The sequence below is a fragment of the Dendrobates tinctorius genome, unplaced genomic scaffold, assembly GCF_039654945.1.
Source record: "Dendrobates tinctorius isolate UK_male_01 unplaced genomic scaffold, ASM3965494v1 ptg000203l, whole genome shotgun sequence".
Lineage (NCBI taxonomy): Eukaryota > Metazoa > Chordata > Amphibia > Anura > Dendrobatidae > Dendrobates > Dendrobates tinctorius.
The window spans coordinates 9027425-9045034 of record NW_027361870.1 but is presented as its reverse complement, the minus strand read 5'-3'; the positions used below and the strand labels follow the sequence as shown (position 1 = coordinate 9045034).

Sequence of the window (17610 nt, the reverse complement as noted above, 5' to 3'; positions counted from 1 at the left end):
TCTTTTGCTTAAGATAAACCCCTGATAACCTAAGTCATACATTTTTAGTACTACTTACCAAAATGAAAAGACAGTATAAACAATTCATGTTACACAGAGTATTCCAGGGTTTTTTTTTTTTTGTTTCAAAATTGGAAATACTTACCTGGAAAATTCCAGATCGGCCAGTGGATATGCCATTGTTAACAGTTTTTCACTAATGATATGCCAAACATATGCATGTGATGGTAATAACCCATCATTGGCCTAAACAGTGAGACCTACATAGAGCTCTAGCAAAAATTAAGAGACCACTACATAATTTTATAAAAATCAGCTTCTCTACATGTCTGACAGCCATTCCATTCCTGTGTCAGTTGATTTCAAACCAGAGTACACCTCATTCTACATAATGTGCTTCTGATTAGGTGATCACCTGAACCAAATCTTATTTAACAAAGGAAAGTATAAAAACCCTGCAGTGGTGTTCACAATCCTAGTGCAACAGGACAAGCTGGATGGCAAAACAAGTGCTAGTAATATCCCAAAAGTAGTAGGAACGAAAAAATAACTTTTAACCATGCCAAACAAGCTAAGAAAAGTCTTGAGTGAGGAAAAGAAGGGCTCAATTCTGGCTTAATTAGCAGAGGGATACAGTGAGCTAGGACAATGCGCCATGCCACACAGCTAGGTCAATCAATGTGTGGATGGAGGACCACCACATCAAATCCCTGTCATGGCCAGCCCAATCTCCAGACCTGAACCCCATTGATTACCTCTGGAATATAATCAAGAGGAAGATGGATAGTCACAAGCCATCAAACAAAGAAGAACTTCTTACATTTTTGTACCAGGAGTGGCATAAGGTCACCCAAAACCAGTGTGAAAGACTGGTGGAAAGCATGCCAAGACGCATGAAAGCTGTGATTAAAAATCATGGTTATTCCACAAAATATTGATTTCTGAACTCTTCCTGAGTTAAAACATTAGTATTGTTGTTTCTAAATGATTATGAACTTGTTTTCTTAGCATTATTTGAGGTCTGCAAGCACTGCATTTTTGTTATTGTGACCATTTCTCATTTTCTGAAAATAAATACAAAATGTATTGCTTGGACATTCAGAGACACGTTGTCAGTAGTTTATAGAATAAAAGAGCAATTTACACTTTACTCAAAAATAAACCTATAAAGAGAAAAATCAGACAAACTGAAAATTTAGCAGTGGTCTCTTAATTTTTGCCAGAGCTGCATGTATGTATATATATATATATATATATATATATATATATATATATATATATATATATATATATACACACACACATACATATATAAAATATATATAATATAGTATATAAAAAAGTATTTTCTTGGTCACCTAAATACACTATGTTTGCAACACTCTACCTTCATATGATAGAAATTCTACGTACAGTAATCCTTACAGCAGAAGCAGCCGGGTCTGTTGTGAACTCATTGTCTGGTTTACCTCTGGCTTCTGGTGAGGGTGGTAGAGCTGGCTGTGTTGACAGAGGAGTCGTGAGTTCTCCATCCGGGCTCCCTCTAGTGGTGACAGTAGGTAATGAAGCTGATCTAAATGGCAGAGACCTGCCACCTGAGGAGAAGGACTGTGAGTGGACATCAGGAGTCTCTGACTGGATGTAAGCCAGTCAAATCCCTAATTTTGTGCTGGTGATTTTTCCTGCCCTGAGGTTCTGGTTTCCAGTTCTGTTCCTGCCTTCTCAAGCTAAGTGTGCTCTGCTATTTTTTCACATGAGATTTGGTCTGGTTTACTCAGGTTTTGTGGTCAGCAAGCCCCTGCTGGGGCTGTGCTGAATTTCCATTCTTATGTCTCTGTTTATGCCAGTTTGCTTTTTGTCCCTGATCAGATTGGTCTCTTTTGCTCTGTCTTCAGAATATACCAGAGTGCTGATATAGGGAATTGAAGTCTAGCGACTTTAGGGTTTTTGTTATCAGAAAGTGTTGGACATTTTTTCGCAGGGTTTTGTGCGTGATTGCAGACACCACCTTTCCTGTCATTTCTAGTTAGTGTGGGCCCCATCGTTTGCTCAGCCTATTTTTCTATCTGTGGTTGTGTTTTCATTTTTCCGCCTATCTCACTCAATCACATGCTGTTGAACCAAAAATTCCTACTCCTGATGCATTTTCTGGGGATCGATCTAAATTTTTGAATTTTAAGAATAATTGTAAGTTATTTCTTGCCTTGAAGCCTAACTCATCGGGGAGCTCTGAGCAGCAGGTTAAAATTGTCATCTCCTTGCTGCGCGGCGATCCCCAGGATTGGGCGTTTTCTTTGACACCTGAAAATCCTATTCTGACTAATGTGGATGCATGTTTTCAAGCCTTGGGGTTGTTGTATGATGAACCTAATGCTATTGATCAAGCTGAGAAAGCCCTATTGGCATTGAACCAGGGTCAGGATTATACTGTTAGAGTTATACTGTCAAAAATTCCGAAAGTGAGCGGTCCTTACTACATGGAATGATGGTGCCTTGGCAGCTCTCTTTCGCAAGGGTTTATCAGAAACCGTAAAAGATATTATGGTGGGATTTCCTGTTCCCTCTGGTCTTGATGATTCTATGTCATTAGCCATTCAAGTTGATCGGCGTTTACGTGAACGTAAAACTACACGAGAGGTGTTGCCACCTTTTCAACAAATGTCTGAACCTATGCAATGTGATAGAGTTTTGTCTAGGGTGCAGCGTCAGGAGTATAGAAGGCGTAATAAGCTGTGTTTTTTCTGTGGAGATGCCTCTGATATTATTTCTGTCTGTCCTAAATGAGAGAAACGTTTTGCATACACATTTGCTGTGGGTGGTGTACAACCTAAGTTTCTTTTGGCAATTACTCTGATCTGCTCCTTATCCACATTTTCTGCCAAGGATTCAGGAGCGGCTTTGAATCTGATGGATTTGGATTTTGCTAAACGTTGTGGTTTTCCCATGATACCTCTGCGGACGCCTATTCCTTTGATGGGTATTGATGCTACTCCTTTGGCGGAGAATAAACCTCAGTTTTGGACCCAGGTGATAATGCGGGTCGCCCCAGACCACCAAGAAAATTGTAGATTTTTGGTACTGCATAATTTCCATGATACTATTGTTCTGGGTTTTCATTGGTTGCAAATCCATAGTCCAGTTTTGGATTGGAAATCTGTGTCTGTGGTGAGTTGGGGCTGTCGGTGTGCTCCTGGTGACACTCCTGTTTTCTCCACCTCTCCCCAGTCTCATGATGTTCCTGACTATTTGGCTGATTTTTATGATGTATTTAGTGAGAGTAAGTCTGCGTCCCTGCCTCCTCATAGGAGTTATGACTGTGCAATTGAGTTGAGGCCTGGGTGTAAATTTCCCACGGGTCAGCTTTTCAACTTATCTGTACCTGAACACGAGGCTATGTGATCTTATATTAAGGAGTCGTTGGAGAAGGGTCATATTAGACCATCCTCTTCACCCTTAAGTGCTGGGTTTTTTTTCGTGGCTAAGAAAGATGGTTGATTAAGGCCTAGTATTGACTATCGTTCCCTTAACAAGATTACGGTTAAATATCATTATCCGTTACCCCTGATTTCTGATTTATTCTCCAGAGTTAAAGGTGCCTGCTGGTTTACTAAGCTTGACCTCAGGGGGGCGTATAATCTTATTCGCATCAAGCATGGGGATGGATGGAAGACGGCGTCTAATACTCCGGAGGGACATTTTGAGTACCTGATGATGCCTTTTGGGCTCACTAGTGCCCCTTCAGTCTTCCAATCCTTCATGAATGATTTTCCGGGACTTTGTGGATACGTTTTTGATCATCTATTTGGATGATACTCTGATCTTTTCCAGTGATTGGGATTCTCATGTGAAACATGTTCGGACTGTGTTCCGGATTTTGAGGGAGAGTTCCCTGTATGTTAGGCTAGTTTCACACTAGCGCTTTTGAGCGCAGCGACGGCCTGCGCACGGCCACCGCTAAGCCCCGCCCCCTGCCGCACCTCCGCCGGTAGCTCCGCCTACCGGCGCATGACGCTGCATGCGTCCTGCGTCCCCTATCTTTATCACTGGGGGCGCAGGCCGTGCGCAATATGCGTTTGGCGGCGCATGCGTCCTTTTGACGGTGCGCCGACCTGCGCCAACCGCAACCTGCTGCAGTTTGGTTGCGCTCGGCGCACCGTCAAAAAGGCGCATGCGCCGCTAAACGCATATTGCGCACAGCCTGCGCCCCCAGTGATAAAGATAGAGGACGCATGCAGCGTCATGCGCCGGTAGGCGGAGCTACCGGCGGAGGCGCGGCAGGGGCGGGGCTTAGCGGCGGCCGTGCGCAGGCAGTCGCTGCGCTCAAAAGCGCTAGTGTGAAACTAGCCTTAAGGGATTGAAATGCCTTTTTGGTGTACAGAGGATTTCATTTTTGGGATTTATTTTGTCTCCGTCAACTATTGAAATGGACCCGGCCAATGTACAGGCCATTTATGATTGGGTTCAGCCCACTTCTTTGAAGGCTCTCCATAAGTTTTTGGGTTTTGCTAATTTTTATTGTAAATTTATAGCTAATTTTTCTGGTATTGCCAAACCACTGACCGACCTGACCAAGAAGGGCGCTGATGTGCTGAATTGGTCTCCAGAGGCTGTTTTGACATTTCAGGAGCTGAAGCGGAGGTTCACTTCTGCTCCGGTTTTACGGCAACCTGATGTCTCACTTCCATTTCAGGTAGAGGTAGATGCTTCGGAGATTGGTGCAGGAGCTGTTTTGTCCCAAAAAGATCCGGTGACTTCTAAAATGAATCCCTGTGCCTTTTCCCGAAAGTTCTCCCCATCTGAACCCAACTATGTCCTTGATCAGATTGGTCTCTTTTGCTCTGTCTTCAGAATATACCGGAGTGCTGATAGAGGGAATTGAAGTCTAGCGACTTCAGGGTTTTTGTTATAAGAAAGTGTTGGACATTTTTTGGTAGGGTTTTGTGCGTGATTGCAGACACCATCTTTCCTTTCCTTGTCCTTTCTAGTTAGTGTGGGCCCCATCGTTGGCTCAGCCTATTTTTCTATCTGTGTTTGTGTTTTCATCTTGTCTCACCGACAATACATTTGGGGGCTGTCTATTGTTTTGGGGTCTGCTCTGGGGCAGTTTAGATTTCTCCTTTTCTTGCTTTAGGCTTATTTAGTTCTCCGGCTGTGACGAAGCATCTAGCATCATCATAGGTACGCTCCACGGCTACTGCTAGTTGTGTGGATAGGATCAGGGGTCTGCAATCTGCTTAGTTATCAACCTATCTGGTTTTCTGTGGCTTAGCTTGTTTTTCCTCCTCGGTGACTCATTCATAACACGGGTCCACCTTTTATGGTGGCTGGAAAAGTACAGCTTTGACATTTATAGCCCATAAATTAGTAAATGGGGCTGAGATTCTGTCTGTCTGCAGATATCTCCCCATTTTAAGTCTCAACCCACAGGAATATCCAGAAAGGCCCGACTAGTGATGGATCAATCCTTGCAAGCACAAATCAAAATAAGTCATGTCACAGCTACTGCTTACCACGCAGTTCAGGACAGCAGTGACAGCTTGTCATCTTTTGGAATGGCCTTGGCAAGCAGCTACCAAAGTATTTGACATGAATCATCCTAAAAACCCTTTTCCCAGAAAAAAAAAAAAAAAAAGAAGTGTAATGACTGATAAGTTTGAATGATAAATGTTATAGGAATGGTCAGGCCTAGAATTTGTGATCAGCTAATTATTGAATATTTTCAGCAGTGGCTTCTGATGGCATAGTCGATTACAAGTTCCTTTTTCTGTTGATTTACATCATGTTGCTTAAAATGGCTACAGTTATTCCTTTTGGCTAATTTTGTATTCTAGTATACTTCTTGTAATATACATTTTGTAGTTCTGAGGAAGGCCTTTGGGCCGAAGAGTCAAAAAATGTATTTTTTGCTACGAAGTGAACACTGTGTGAAATAAATCTCTTGCATCACAATCTTGAGTGCCAAATTCTTTTACTGAATTTATTGGAGTGGATTCCTATTTGTGCCCCCTGTACAAAGTAGAATCTGTTGTATAGCCTTTTTTTATACTGAAATGTACATGTGCTGGCTGCCCAATTTATTAACCGGACAGTAGATGGACCCCGAGTAGAAAGGATGTATTCTGACATTCATTAACCTGAAAATGAAATGTGAAACTTACAGCATGTCCTATTCTGATCTAATTTTGAGGATTAGAATAGAACAGTGGTGGGCAATTCATTTTCCACATAAGAGACCATGACTGTTGTGAAGTGCCGAACCAATTAGTTGAAATCAATTTGTTCAATATTCATATTTTTATATCAATATTAATTGTATCATTTAATACTGAGAAGAATTAAGTATGCTTACACCCCCCTAGATATTGTATGAACCCACACACTGCCCCTATATACAGTATAAGCCCCCACATATCCTACTATATACAGCACGAGATCCCATATAGCCTCCGATGTACAGTATGAGACCCCACGTAGCCTCCCATATACACAGCATGAGCCCCCATATAACTTCATATATACAACATGAGCCTCCACACAGCTTCCTATATACAGTATGAGCCCCCGTATGGCCTCCTATATACACATGAGCCCCCATATAACTTCCTATATACAGCATGAGCCTCCACATATCCTCCTATATACAGCATGTGCCCCCCACATAGCCTCCCATATACAGCATGAGCCTCCACATTGCCTCCTATAGAGATGGGCGAACCTGAACAGTAAAGTTCGCCGTCCATACCGAACACCTACTGTGAGCCCCCTATATAAAGTATGAGCGCTAAATTGTGAGTGCCAAATAGCCTCTGTATATAGTGAGCCCCACACAGCCTCTGTATATATAGTGTGATCCACACACAGCCTCCTTGTATACAGAGTGCCCCACATAGCCTAAGTGTCTACAGTGAGCTCCGCATAGTCTATGTATATACAGTGTGAGCTAAACATTCCCTCTGTATATACAGTGTGAGCCCCACATAGCCTCCCATATATACAGTGTGAGCACCACATAGCCTCCATATGTGCCACTGATGCATTTAAATTACGTAATCACGTCAGCTGTCACACATGCTGATTGGTGCAAGGAGTAAAATCTTATGCTATAGTTTTCTAGCACAACAGTCCAGGATAAATCAGATGTAAACACAACCTAAAATTTCAGAAGAGTTTTAGGTAACAGGCAACTGTAGAATCAGTGACTGATTCTTCCCCCATACCACATTTGGTGTGGATTTTATCCCTTGTGGATGTACCTTAAACGCTACAGTCTGTTAACAGTCTAGTATAAGCGCTACAGACAGCAGTCCGTATTTAATAGCCAAAATATACACTTTCGCTTTCAAATATTCTCTATAAATTAGTATTAATAAAGGGGTTACCAAATTTAAGAAAAAAAAAATATTGGAATGAGCAGGGATAATTTACAAAAAAATACAAATGGGGCAATACTCGATGGTTCTAATCCCAGTAAAAGCAAGAGCCATGATGTCCGACTAGTTGGCCACCTGGCCTCTGAACCATTTTAATGGCTGTAGGTTGGCCAGGTGACTGATATGTGGTGCAACATCCCGTTTCAGTCATCTGACCACTGCAGTTGGGCAACCCCTTTAATAATTTATCTGTTCAGAAGCGCTTACATCGATAGGTGTTAAGAGACTAGAAAAAGGATTTGCACTACCTTTGTTCCGCGACCACTTAGGTTTTTCTTGAAAACTCGAACAGGGCAGTGGCAACTTCCTCTGTCAGCTTTTTAATGCCAATATCCTCAGCAACTCTTGCGATTACAATGCCTCCATGCCATCATGATGTCACATGAACTCTTGTAATCACAAGAAGCACCTCAGATGCTGTCATTCGATAATTGGGCAAGGAAGTTAGCACTGCCCAGGTCCAGATTCCCCGGAGTACCGAACTCCGCATAGTTTGACCTGGTTTGCTTGTGTCTATTAGGAGTACATCAGTAATAGCTGCATAATTTCCAAAAATAATTACTTATAAGCAATTACCGGATAAGGGGGGGGGGTAGTGGCAACAACCCAAAGAAAAAAAATATTTCTAGAAGAAATTGATATTATAAAGACTCCTACATTGAATGCAAAATGCCAATTGCTTTTGATCTCCCGGGGCAGATAAGCCGGCTGTTTAGTTATGTGGGTAGTGAAGAACAGTGATAGATATGGGAATGTTCAGAAACACTCTAAAGAGGTAGACAAGAAGAGACAGTTGTCAGGCAGGCTGTGTGACCCCCTGACACTGCAATTGAGATCATTAGGAGTTTACTGAAGAGGCTGAAATGAGAGGGGAGCCATTCAATCGTTTAGATGTGAGAGGAAAGTAGAGCATGCAGCCACGCTTCAGTCTGCCCGGCATTAAGCTAACTTGTTATTGATTCTTGATTTTAGAAAAGCCACTCGCCAGTGCATTCCAGCCTAATTTAATTTCCCCAAGATACGTGATGTAGGACACCACAGAATTCTCAAATACTAAAATCTTTTTGTGCCTTCAAGTTGTTGATTTATTTTTTGCTTTATTTTTCTTAGGTCCATGTTTCTATAGTGATAATTGACCAACTTAATCGTTGACGTATGTGAATTGACCTAATAATTGTTTCGAAGTTTGTTTAACCATGAACCCTGGGCACAACTTTAGTATAAAGCCTCACTTTCTATATGCAGTAGTATTATATTCCACAGTGCTGTAGTCTGCAGGCGCTGGATATTAGAAAATAGACTGCTTGTTCGAACAGATCTGCAGGGCAAATATGGGGAACGTGACACCCCCGATAGCCCTACAGGTAATTACTGGAACATTTATATAAGGGCCACACTTATGGCAGTGATGGCCAAACAGTAGATTGTTGCCTAACGGGAAACCTCAGGTCCCTTTGGGAATTTATTTCTGTTTTCCACTAACAGTGACCCAGTTTTCTTTAACAGGCCATTATATCGAAGTCTAATCATTTATTCTACGTATCCAGTGGGTATAGGTCAAACAAAAAAATGAACTAAATACAAAGTTTGTGGCAGGTAGTTTTTCTTTGACCTTTTGACTTACATGTACTGATTTTGAGTGAACCTAATGTTATTTTATCAGTGTACATGCAACACATTTCATCAATAAGATTGAATACATTATTTTGTGAATCAACCCATAAGGCCTTAGTAACAAGTCTGAACCTACTGGAGGATCTTCAATGTTATGGACTTAAAGGGGTTTTCTAGGTATGGAAAAATGAAAGGAAATGTAAAAAAAAAAAAAAAAAAAATTCCTATGCATTTATCTTTATTTTGCAAATCATACTTGCTTTATGTAAGGAGGTAATCACTGTAGTGATTATACAAAAAAGTTACCATCCTGTTAAAATTACAGAAACGTATCCTAATATGTTATTAGGGGTGATGCCTCTGAGAAGGTAATGTTACTATGAACATTATGATCTAACACTGGAGGTAAGAAGAGGCTGCTCACACTACTGTCCACCCTATCAGATCAAATACTGGAGATACCAAGGGTGATACGTAAGAAGAAGCTGTTCACACTGCTGTCCACCTTGTCTTTATCAAATAACGGAGATACTATACCAAGAGTGCTGAGGTAAAGGCCCTGTCTCACATAGTGAGATCGTTAGCGAGATCGCTGAAACGTCACAGATTTTGTGACGCAACAGCGACCTCGCCAGCAATCTCGCTACGTGTGACACATAGCGGCGACCGGGCCCACCGCTGCGACATCGCTGATCGTGGACGAATGTCCTGGGCCATTTTTTGATCACTGGTATCCCGCTGGCCAGCATGCATCTCTGTGTTTGACGCCAACAAGCGACCTTGTTGGCAACTCAGAACTCAGGGACACAGGGGGAGTCATCAGAATAGCTGCTGTGTGACAAGGTCCCAACCACCACCAAGGTCGTTATACGGATCGCTGGATTGTTGCTGTGTCGTTGAGTAGATCTGTCTGTTTGCCAGCTTACGACTATTTAGCGATGTACCAGCGATCGTTACCAGGTCGTATCATTGTCGGGATTGCTGGTGCATCGCTTAGTGTAAAGGCAGCTTAAGAAGAGGCTGCTCAAACTGCTATCCACCCTGTCTATCTGATCTTATACTGGAGATACCAGGAGTGATGAGGCAAGAAGAGGCTATCCATACTGCTGTCCACCCTGTCTATCTGATCTAATACTGGAGATACCAAGGGTGATAAGGTAAGAAGAGGCTGCTCACACTGCTGTCCACCTTGTCTTTAGCAAATACCAGAGATATGATACCAGGAGTGCTGAGGTAAGAAGAGGCCGGCTCACACTGCTAGCCACCCTGTATCTATTCTCTAATACAGGAGATACCAGAGGACTGAGTTAAGAAGAGGCTGTTAACACTGCTGTCCATCTTGTGTATCTGATCTAATACTGAAGATATCAGATGTGCTGAGGTAAGAAGAGACTGCTCACACTGCTGTCCACACTGTCTACCAGGTATAATAAAGGAGATAAGCAGGGGTTCTGATGAAGAGGATGCTCACATTGATGTCCACCCCGCTTTTCTGATCTAATACTGGAAGTACCAGGGTGCTGAAGTAAGAGAAAGCTGCTCATCCTATTTTTACATTTTGAGCTGCTGCTGTAACCTGGATGTAGCTTGACAGTACTTGATATAGGTTCTCTCTTCAGGTTACAGAAATGGAACTTCCTACTGAACGTGCTCACAGGTACCTGTCCTATTAACATTTTAGAACTGGTTTCAGTCAGTGTAGGAAGACGATGGCCATTTTAAAGTACTAGAGTGAATACCTGCCTAAGCATAAACAGTGGGGTTTGCTAGTCATTTTTTTGTTCACAATTAATCCATCTTTACAATATTATAATTCAAGAGCACCCCCTTGAACTAGTGCACTCTATTAGGCAATTGAAATACAGATATCGCTCAGAGGAGATGTTATAATGTACTAGTGTTGCAACGTTAAAGTCGTAACTTATTAATGTCTCAGAGCCATGTAGTATAAATAAAAAGGACACCCTTGAATTTCTAAGTTCATTTGTTAATGGATTTAGGATCATCACTGGATTCATAGATTAAAGGACTAGACCTTCTAGAGTAGGACTTCATTACCTGCAAAAAGTAAAACCTCACATGATTTAGAATAAAAGCAGTCTGCCGTAAGCATATAGGAAGACTGAATGTACAATCGCGTTATAAGATATATTAGGCTTTTATGTGCTTAGTGCTACAATAAAAATGAATCCAACAGTAAAACAAATCAGCAATTATTCATACATAACGTCATTCGGCTATATAGAGACTGTCGGTACGAGATCTTTTTCCTACAATGTGTGGTGCTGATTGATAGGGTTGCTGTGTGACCTGTTACTCTATCATTCAACAATGTAATTACTGCATAACATTAAGCCTATAATTTAGCAAGCTGTTATATCATGAACTCTATGTTTGGTTAATAATAATAATAATAAATTTTATTTTTATAGCGCCGACATATTCCACAGCACTTTACATTTCAGAGGGGATTTGTACAGACAATAGACATTACAGCATAACAATAATCACATACAGTAGATTATAACAAATACCAAGAGGAGTGAGGGCCCTGCTCGCAAGCTTACAGTCTATGAGGAAAGAGGTAGACACGAAAGGTGGGTGGTAACAGTTGCCCTGATTGTACGGACCAGCCATAATGTTAAGTGTGTAACAGTACAGACACAGAGGGCTAATGGATGCATAAAGCATGTGGGAACATGATGCTGGGAACCTGGTTATGGTAAAATTTTTGGCTCTGCCACACAGGGATAGGTTAGGTTAATGTGTTGAGGCGATAGGCCAGTCTGAATAAATGCGTTTTCAGGACACGCTTAAAATTGTGGGGACTGGGGACTAATCGTATTGACCTGGGAAGTGCATTCCAAAGAATTGGCGCGGCACGTGTAAAGTCTTGGAGACGGGAGTGGGAGGTTCTGACTATTGAGGATACTAACCTCAGGTCATCAGCAGAACGGAGGGCGCGGGTAGGGTGGTATACTGAAACAAGGGAGGAGATGTAGGGTGGTGCTGAGCCATGGAGGGCTTTGTGGGTGAGGGTAATAAGTTTATACTGAATTCTGGAGTGGATGGGTAGCCAGTGTAATGACTGGCACAAGGTAGAGGCATCGGTGTAACGATTGGTGAGGAATATGATCCTGGCTGCAGCATTCAAGACAGATTGGAGAGGGGAGAGTTTTGTAAGAGGGAGACCGATTAGAAGAGAGTTACAATAGTCGAGACGAGAATGAATAAGAGAAACAGTAAGAGTTTTTGCAGAGTCAAAAGTAAGAAAAGGTCGAATTCTAGAAATGTTTTTGAGGTGCAGATGACAAGAGCGAGCCAGTGATCGAATGTGGGGGGCAAAGGAAAGCTCGGAATCAAGTATGACCCCAAGACAGCGGGCATGTTGCTGGGGAGTAATAGTGGAACCACAGACGGAAATGGCAATGTCGGGTGTAGGTACATTAGTAGCGGGAGGAAACACAAGGAGTTCAGTCTTTGATAGGTTCAGTTTCAGATATAGTGAGGACATGATATTAGACACAGCGTTTAGACAATCGCCAGTGTTTTCTAGAAAGGCTGGCGTGATGTCAGGAGAAGAAGCGTATAATTGGGTGTCATCAGCATAGAGATGGTACTGGAAACCAAATCTACTGATTGTTTGACCAATAGGGGCAGTGTACAAGGAGAAGAGGAGGGGGCCTAGAACCGATCCTTGAGGATCGGTTTTGATTGGTTTTGATTATATATCACTCAATTACATTTTCAGCATTGGTTCATACATATATTTGGAAAAAGAACTATGTCCTTTCTTAAAGGGAAAGTAAAAACAGAATTAAAGGGAATCTGTCATCTCATTTTTGCCCTATGAGCTGCGGCCATCGCCATCATGGCTTATCTACAACATTCTGTAATGCTGTAGGTAAGCCCCCGATGTAACCTGAAAGATAAGAAAAACGAGTTAGATTATACTCACCCGGGGGTCCGGTCCGATGGGTGTTGCGGTCCGGTGCCTCCCATCTTCTAGCGATGGCGTCCTCCTCCTTACTTCTGCCGCGGCTCCTGCGCAGGCGTACTATATCTGCCCTTAACAGGGCAGAGTAAAGTACTGCAGTGCGCAGGCGCCAGACCTCTCTGACCTTTCCCGGTGCCTGCGCACTGCAGTACTCTGCTCTGCAGGAGTCGGGGCAGAAGTAAGGAGGAGGACGTCATCGCTAGAAGATGGGAGGCACCAGACCCAGACCGCGACCCCCAGGTGAGTATAATCTAAAGGGCCCGTTACACACAGCGATCTCGCTGGCGAGATCGCTGATTTTGTGACACATCAGCGATCTCTCCAGCGAGATCGGTGTGTGTGACATCCAGCAGCGATCTGCCCCCCCCCGCGGGGTATCACTGATCGTGCTGGATCGTCCTGGCCCATTTTTCATTGCTGGTCTCCGGCTGGCCAGAGCGCATCGCTGTGTGTGGCAGCGATAGCCAGCTATGAGCGACGCTGCACGCTGGTTACCAATGTAAACATCAGGTTTCTAAGGGCCGCGGGGCCCTTGGAAACCCGATGTTTACCCTAGATAGGGCGCACAGACCGGAGTAGCTCTGCTATCTGCTACTTCAGTCTGTCAGACTGGAGTAGCAGATAACAGAGCTACGCCGGTCTGTCTGCACCACTCTGCCTCCACCTCCCGCCCTGCCTGCAGTGCATGCTGGTATCTAGGGTAAACATCGGGTTTCTAAGGGCCCCGCGGCCCTTAGAAACCCGATGTTTATGTTGGTAACCAGCGTGCTCGCTGGTCCTGATCATTGGAGGGGCTATGTGACAGCTCACCAGCGATCAGCTAACAATGTCCCAGCGATCCCATCCACGTCGGATCGTTGGTGGGATCACTGGGACATCGTTATGTGTAACGGTACCCTAACTCGTTTTTCTTATCTTTCAGGTTACATCGGGGGCTTATCTACAGCATTACAGAATGCCCTATATGATGTTACTAAGAGGTTGTGAACCAGAAGCCCTGCATTCCCTGTGTGAACACTGCAACATGCGGATTATTTCTTCTGCACTGGTGTACCACACGGCCAATCCCTGATTGTAGGCTGGCTGTTTCATTTGGTATTTATGCACCTGTGCAGCTGCCATTTTACTTGGGTCCGCTGCACCCTGTATTAGTGCAGATGCATTTAGGCCTGTCTGGCTTGTATCTGAATTTTTTGGAGGATTTTTTCCTCTTTTTGAGGTTTTCATGTTAGAGTAGGACTGGCAAGTGTAAGGAACTTTGACGCAGTTTGACAGCTTCTGTATTAAGGCCTTAATATCAAGCATTAAAGAATGCTGTAGATAAGCCCCTGATGGCGGTGGCCGCATCGCATATTGGAAAAATGAGGTGACAGATTCCCTTTAAAACATTAAGGGTGAATGTATACTCTACAGATTTTGTTTATGCATTTGTAAATCGGTTGCCTTCATCTGAATGGGACAGTTGAAGTCTACACAATCTGCACCAAGTGAATTCAGTAATTGAACCTTCTGCTTCAGGGGGTAAATCTACAGGAAACATGGTGTACTTGAAAAAACAAACAATGGGGTTACAAACGGATTTTCCATAGAACTAAATCAGAAAGTGAAGTCTTGGGGATTATAAGTTATTCACCTTAGAGCACTTCAAGCGGGGTCCACACAAAAATTACCTAGGTTGCACTTCCAGAATAGTCTTCATTAGCAACGGCTGGTGCATAGCTTATGATATCAGGATGTGGAACCAATGCATTAAACCTGCCTTAGGAATTGTCAGGCAGTGCAGGGGCCAAGGCAGGTGGAGTCAAGTAGTGGTCAAAGTTGGAAGACGTCAAAAGAGGAGCAAACCGCTTTGCAGACAGCCAGGAACCAAATGAACCTTATTGCTCAGACTCCGTTCCCCAATAAGATTAGGACATGATGGCATTGAAGGGGAGCAGCATGTTTAGGGCACACTGACTGTTTAAGAGGCCCGTAGAAGGTGCTGCATAAACATGACCCACCAGCAGAGTGGCAGGACGCAGGAGAACACAATACACCGCTGCTGGCGAGTCAGCTCCATGTGACACAGGGCTTATAAACAACATTGAACAATGTATCCAAAGTATGTAGAGGAATTGGTGGCATTCACATGAAGCATCAGTGTATCTTATAATAGAAAGCACACCGAGCATTAGTAATTTGACTAGAGTCATTCTAACCGGCAAATTAATTGTACCCATTTTATCAGTATTTTTCAGCACTTACATTAGGCCAATATTACAAGATGATTATACAATAGGTAAAATGAAACAAAAAGGCTCCAGCAATGGAATGGATGTTTGTCGCTGGAACCTTTTTGTTTGATTACCACAGCCGCTTTTTCCGAGCACCATCCTGGAGTCCACACCAAAAGTCACAGAAATTCATCTAATGGTGAGCTGAACAACTTTTTTTTTTCTTCTATATTAATAGGTAAAATGAAACTGATGTTTGCTTAATTTCAACCTTACTGCCTATGGTACTGTGAACACTGCGGGCAGTGTACCGAGTGGTTTCTGGACATAGCGCTAAGGCTCCTGTATCATTGTGAACATTACTTTGAGGTTTCATCAATTTTTTCCGTACTACAGACTGCAATGGAGAACAACCGGTACCATGATGTGGGATCTTTCTAAAATAAATGAGCTTTTTCACTTACCATTTGGGTTTATAAGCACTGATGCAAATATGAATGAACACCATGACTCCAGCCAAATCTGTGAAATAAGGTAACAAGCGCCCCCTCAATTGCTCCGTGTTGAGGGTCAAAACTATTTTCCCTGTGTGGGCGATTCATTGCTCTATATTTATCTTAATGTACAATATAATGTATGCACTTTAATGTAACGTACCACATTGTAACAATAGGTTCTTGAAACGGCTTCACACTTGTGTTAAACAATTTTTAATCACAATAAGTGTAAAACTAACGGCTCACACACGACCTCTGAAATTTCATATAATTAAGCTGTCATGGCGCAAAATTAAGTAACATGGTATATTAAATTACTGTTAATAATGAACTCTACTGTATTTCTTACTTTATTTTGCTCACGGTGGCGGTAGACATGTAATTAATCTTACTATTCATGTTCTTGAAGCAATTTATGAGAAATGTATTGGTGCCTGCCTGGGAAGTGACACTTTTTTGAGGCACCAAAAAGCCGGCTCTGACGTCTTATCTTTGTCACATTGCGGTTAGATGGCAGTTTTGCTTTTTTGACTAGCGTGGGTTGACAGGTTTTTAACAGCAGAGGGTTTCAGGTGTAGAGGAAATCCATACATTAATGCCATACTGTCTACAGCGAGTGAAGAACACAAGCGTTCTCCGCTTTGCCATTTTCAGGATAATGTGAGGGGCTTTGCTAAAGAAATAATAGACTCTTTGTGCTAATTAATTTGAAAACTTCATAATAAAGAAGCAGTGGCCGCTATGATACCAGTCGGGACAGAAAACGATTACATTTCACTGCTTCTATTGTTTAGTGAAGACAGAATGTTTTCCTAGAATGACAATATAAAGCTCATCTCTTAGGATAACTGGGCACAGAAGCAGTACGAGGATCTATGGCAATATGCAATTAATATTCAGCTAAATTCTACCAGTTCACATAAAGCTAAAGACATGTCAGTCTAGGCTGTCACCAGAAAGGTCATATTGGCAGACATAAGGGCTCCTTTTGGTAAATTTTCCCAATCGTCTCCTAGCATGTATGCTCAACTCACATGCAACATGTGATTCAGGACAGAATGCAGAGTCGGCATCACGGACTAGGCTGTGCATTGTGGATTTCAATATGAGCAGAAACACCAGTTACTAAGCTACCCAGCATTGTCTTATACCTCTCTGTCTATTTAAAGAGGACTTTTCATTACTTTTAGCATCCTGGCCACATCAAAGAATAGTAGCGGCAGGGCTGAGTAAAAAAGTTTTTAGTTGTTTTTTTTTTTTTTTACTTCATGCCTCTGTTGCCAAAACATTAACTCTAATCTCTATGGGGGCATTAGAGATTCAACTTTGGAGGTGTGTACATTTTTCACCTGCATGATGTTGGCCAATCATAAGCAGGAGGCATTATGCAGGGGATAAAAAGACGACTAGACATGGCTTCATGTGTGCAAGATAGGTAATGACACAGCCCTGTACTCTTTCAAGATCTCTGCACCTGCTGTGGAGCGTACAGCAGAGCTATTTGTCATTACAAACACATCTAGCATCTCACATCTAATGGCAATCAGAATAGGGGGAAGGGGAAGTACAGAAGAGTTAACCATGCCCTGAGATGGAAGTTACTAGAGGGATTTGTAAAAATACACAAATATGCTTCACTATTCTTCCCGACTAGAAAACACATTGGGTGCCAAAACTGAGATGAGTCAGGAGGGCAAGGATGGGTGTCATTACATGTCTCATAGATGAAAAGCCTGTTTTAAGCTTCTCTATGGGCATATTCTTTTTTTTCCCCACTGTATAATGCCTCCTGCTTAGGTCGATGTCACGCAGAGGAATAGGTACACAGCCCCAGAGTCAAATTCTAACAAACACTCTTT

The 17610-nt window shown here is 42.6% G+C and overlaps 1 protein-coding gene across 4 annotated transcripts in view; it reads right to left on the bottom strand.

The window, feature by feature from the left end:
* Positions 1–17610, bottom strand: part of KIF16B (kinesin family member 16B) — a 538624-nt gene that overhangs the window by 121050 nt on the left and 399964 nt on the right. The gene's annotated exons all lie outside the window — the stretch shown is intronic.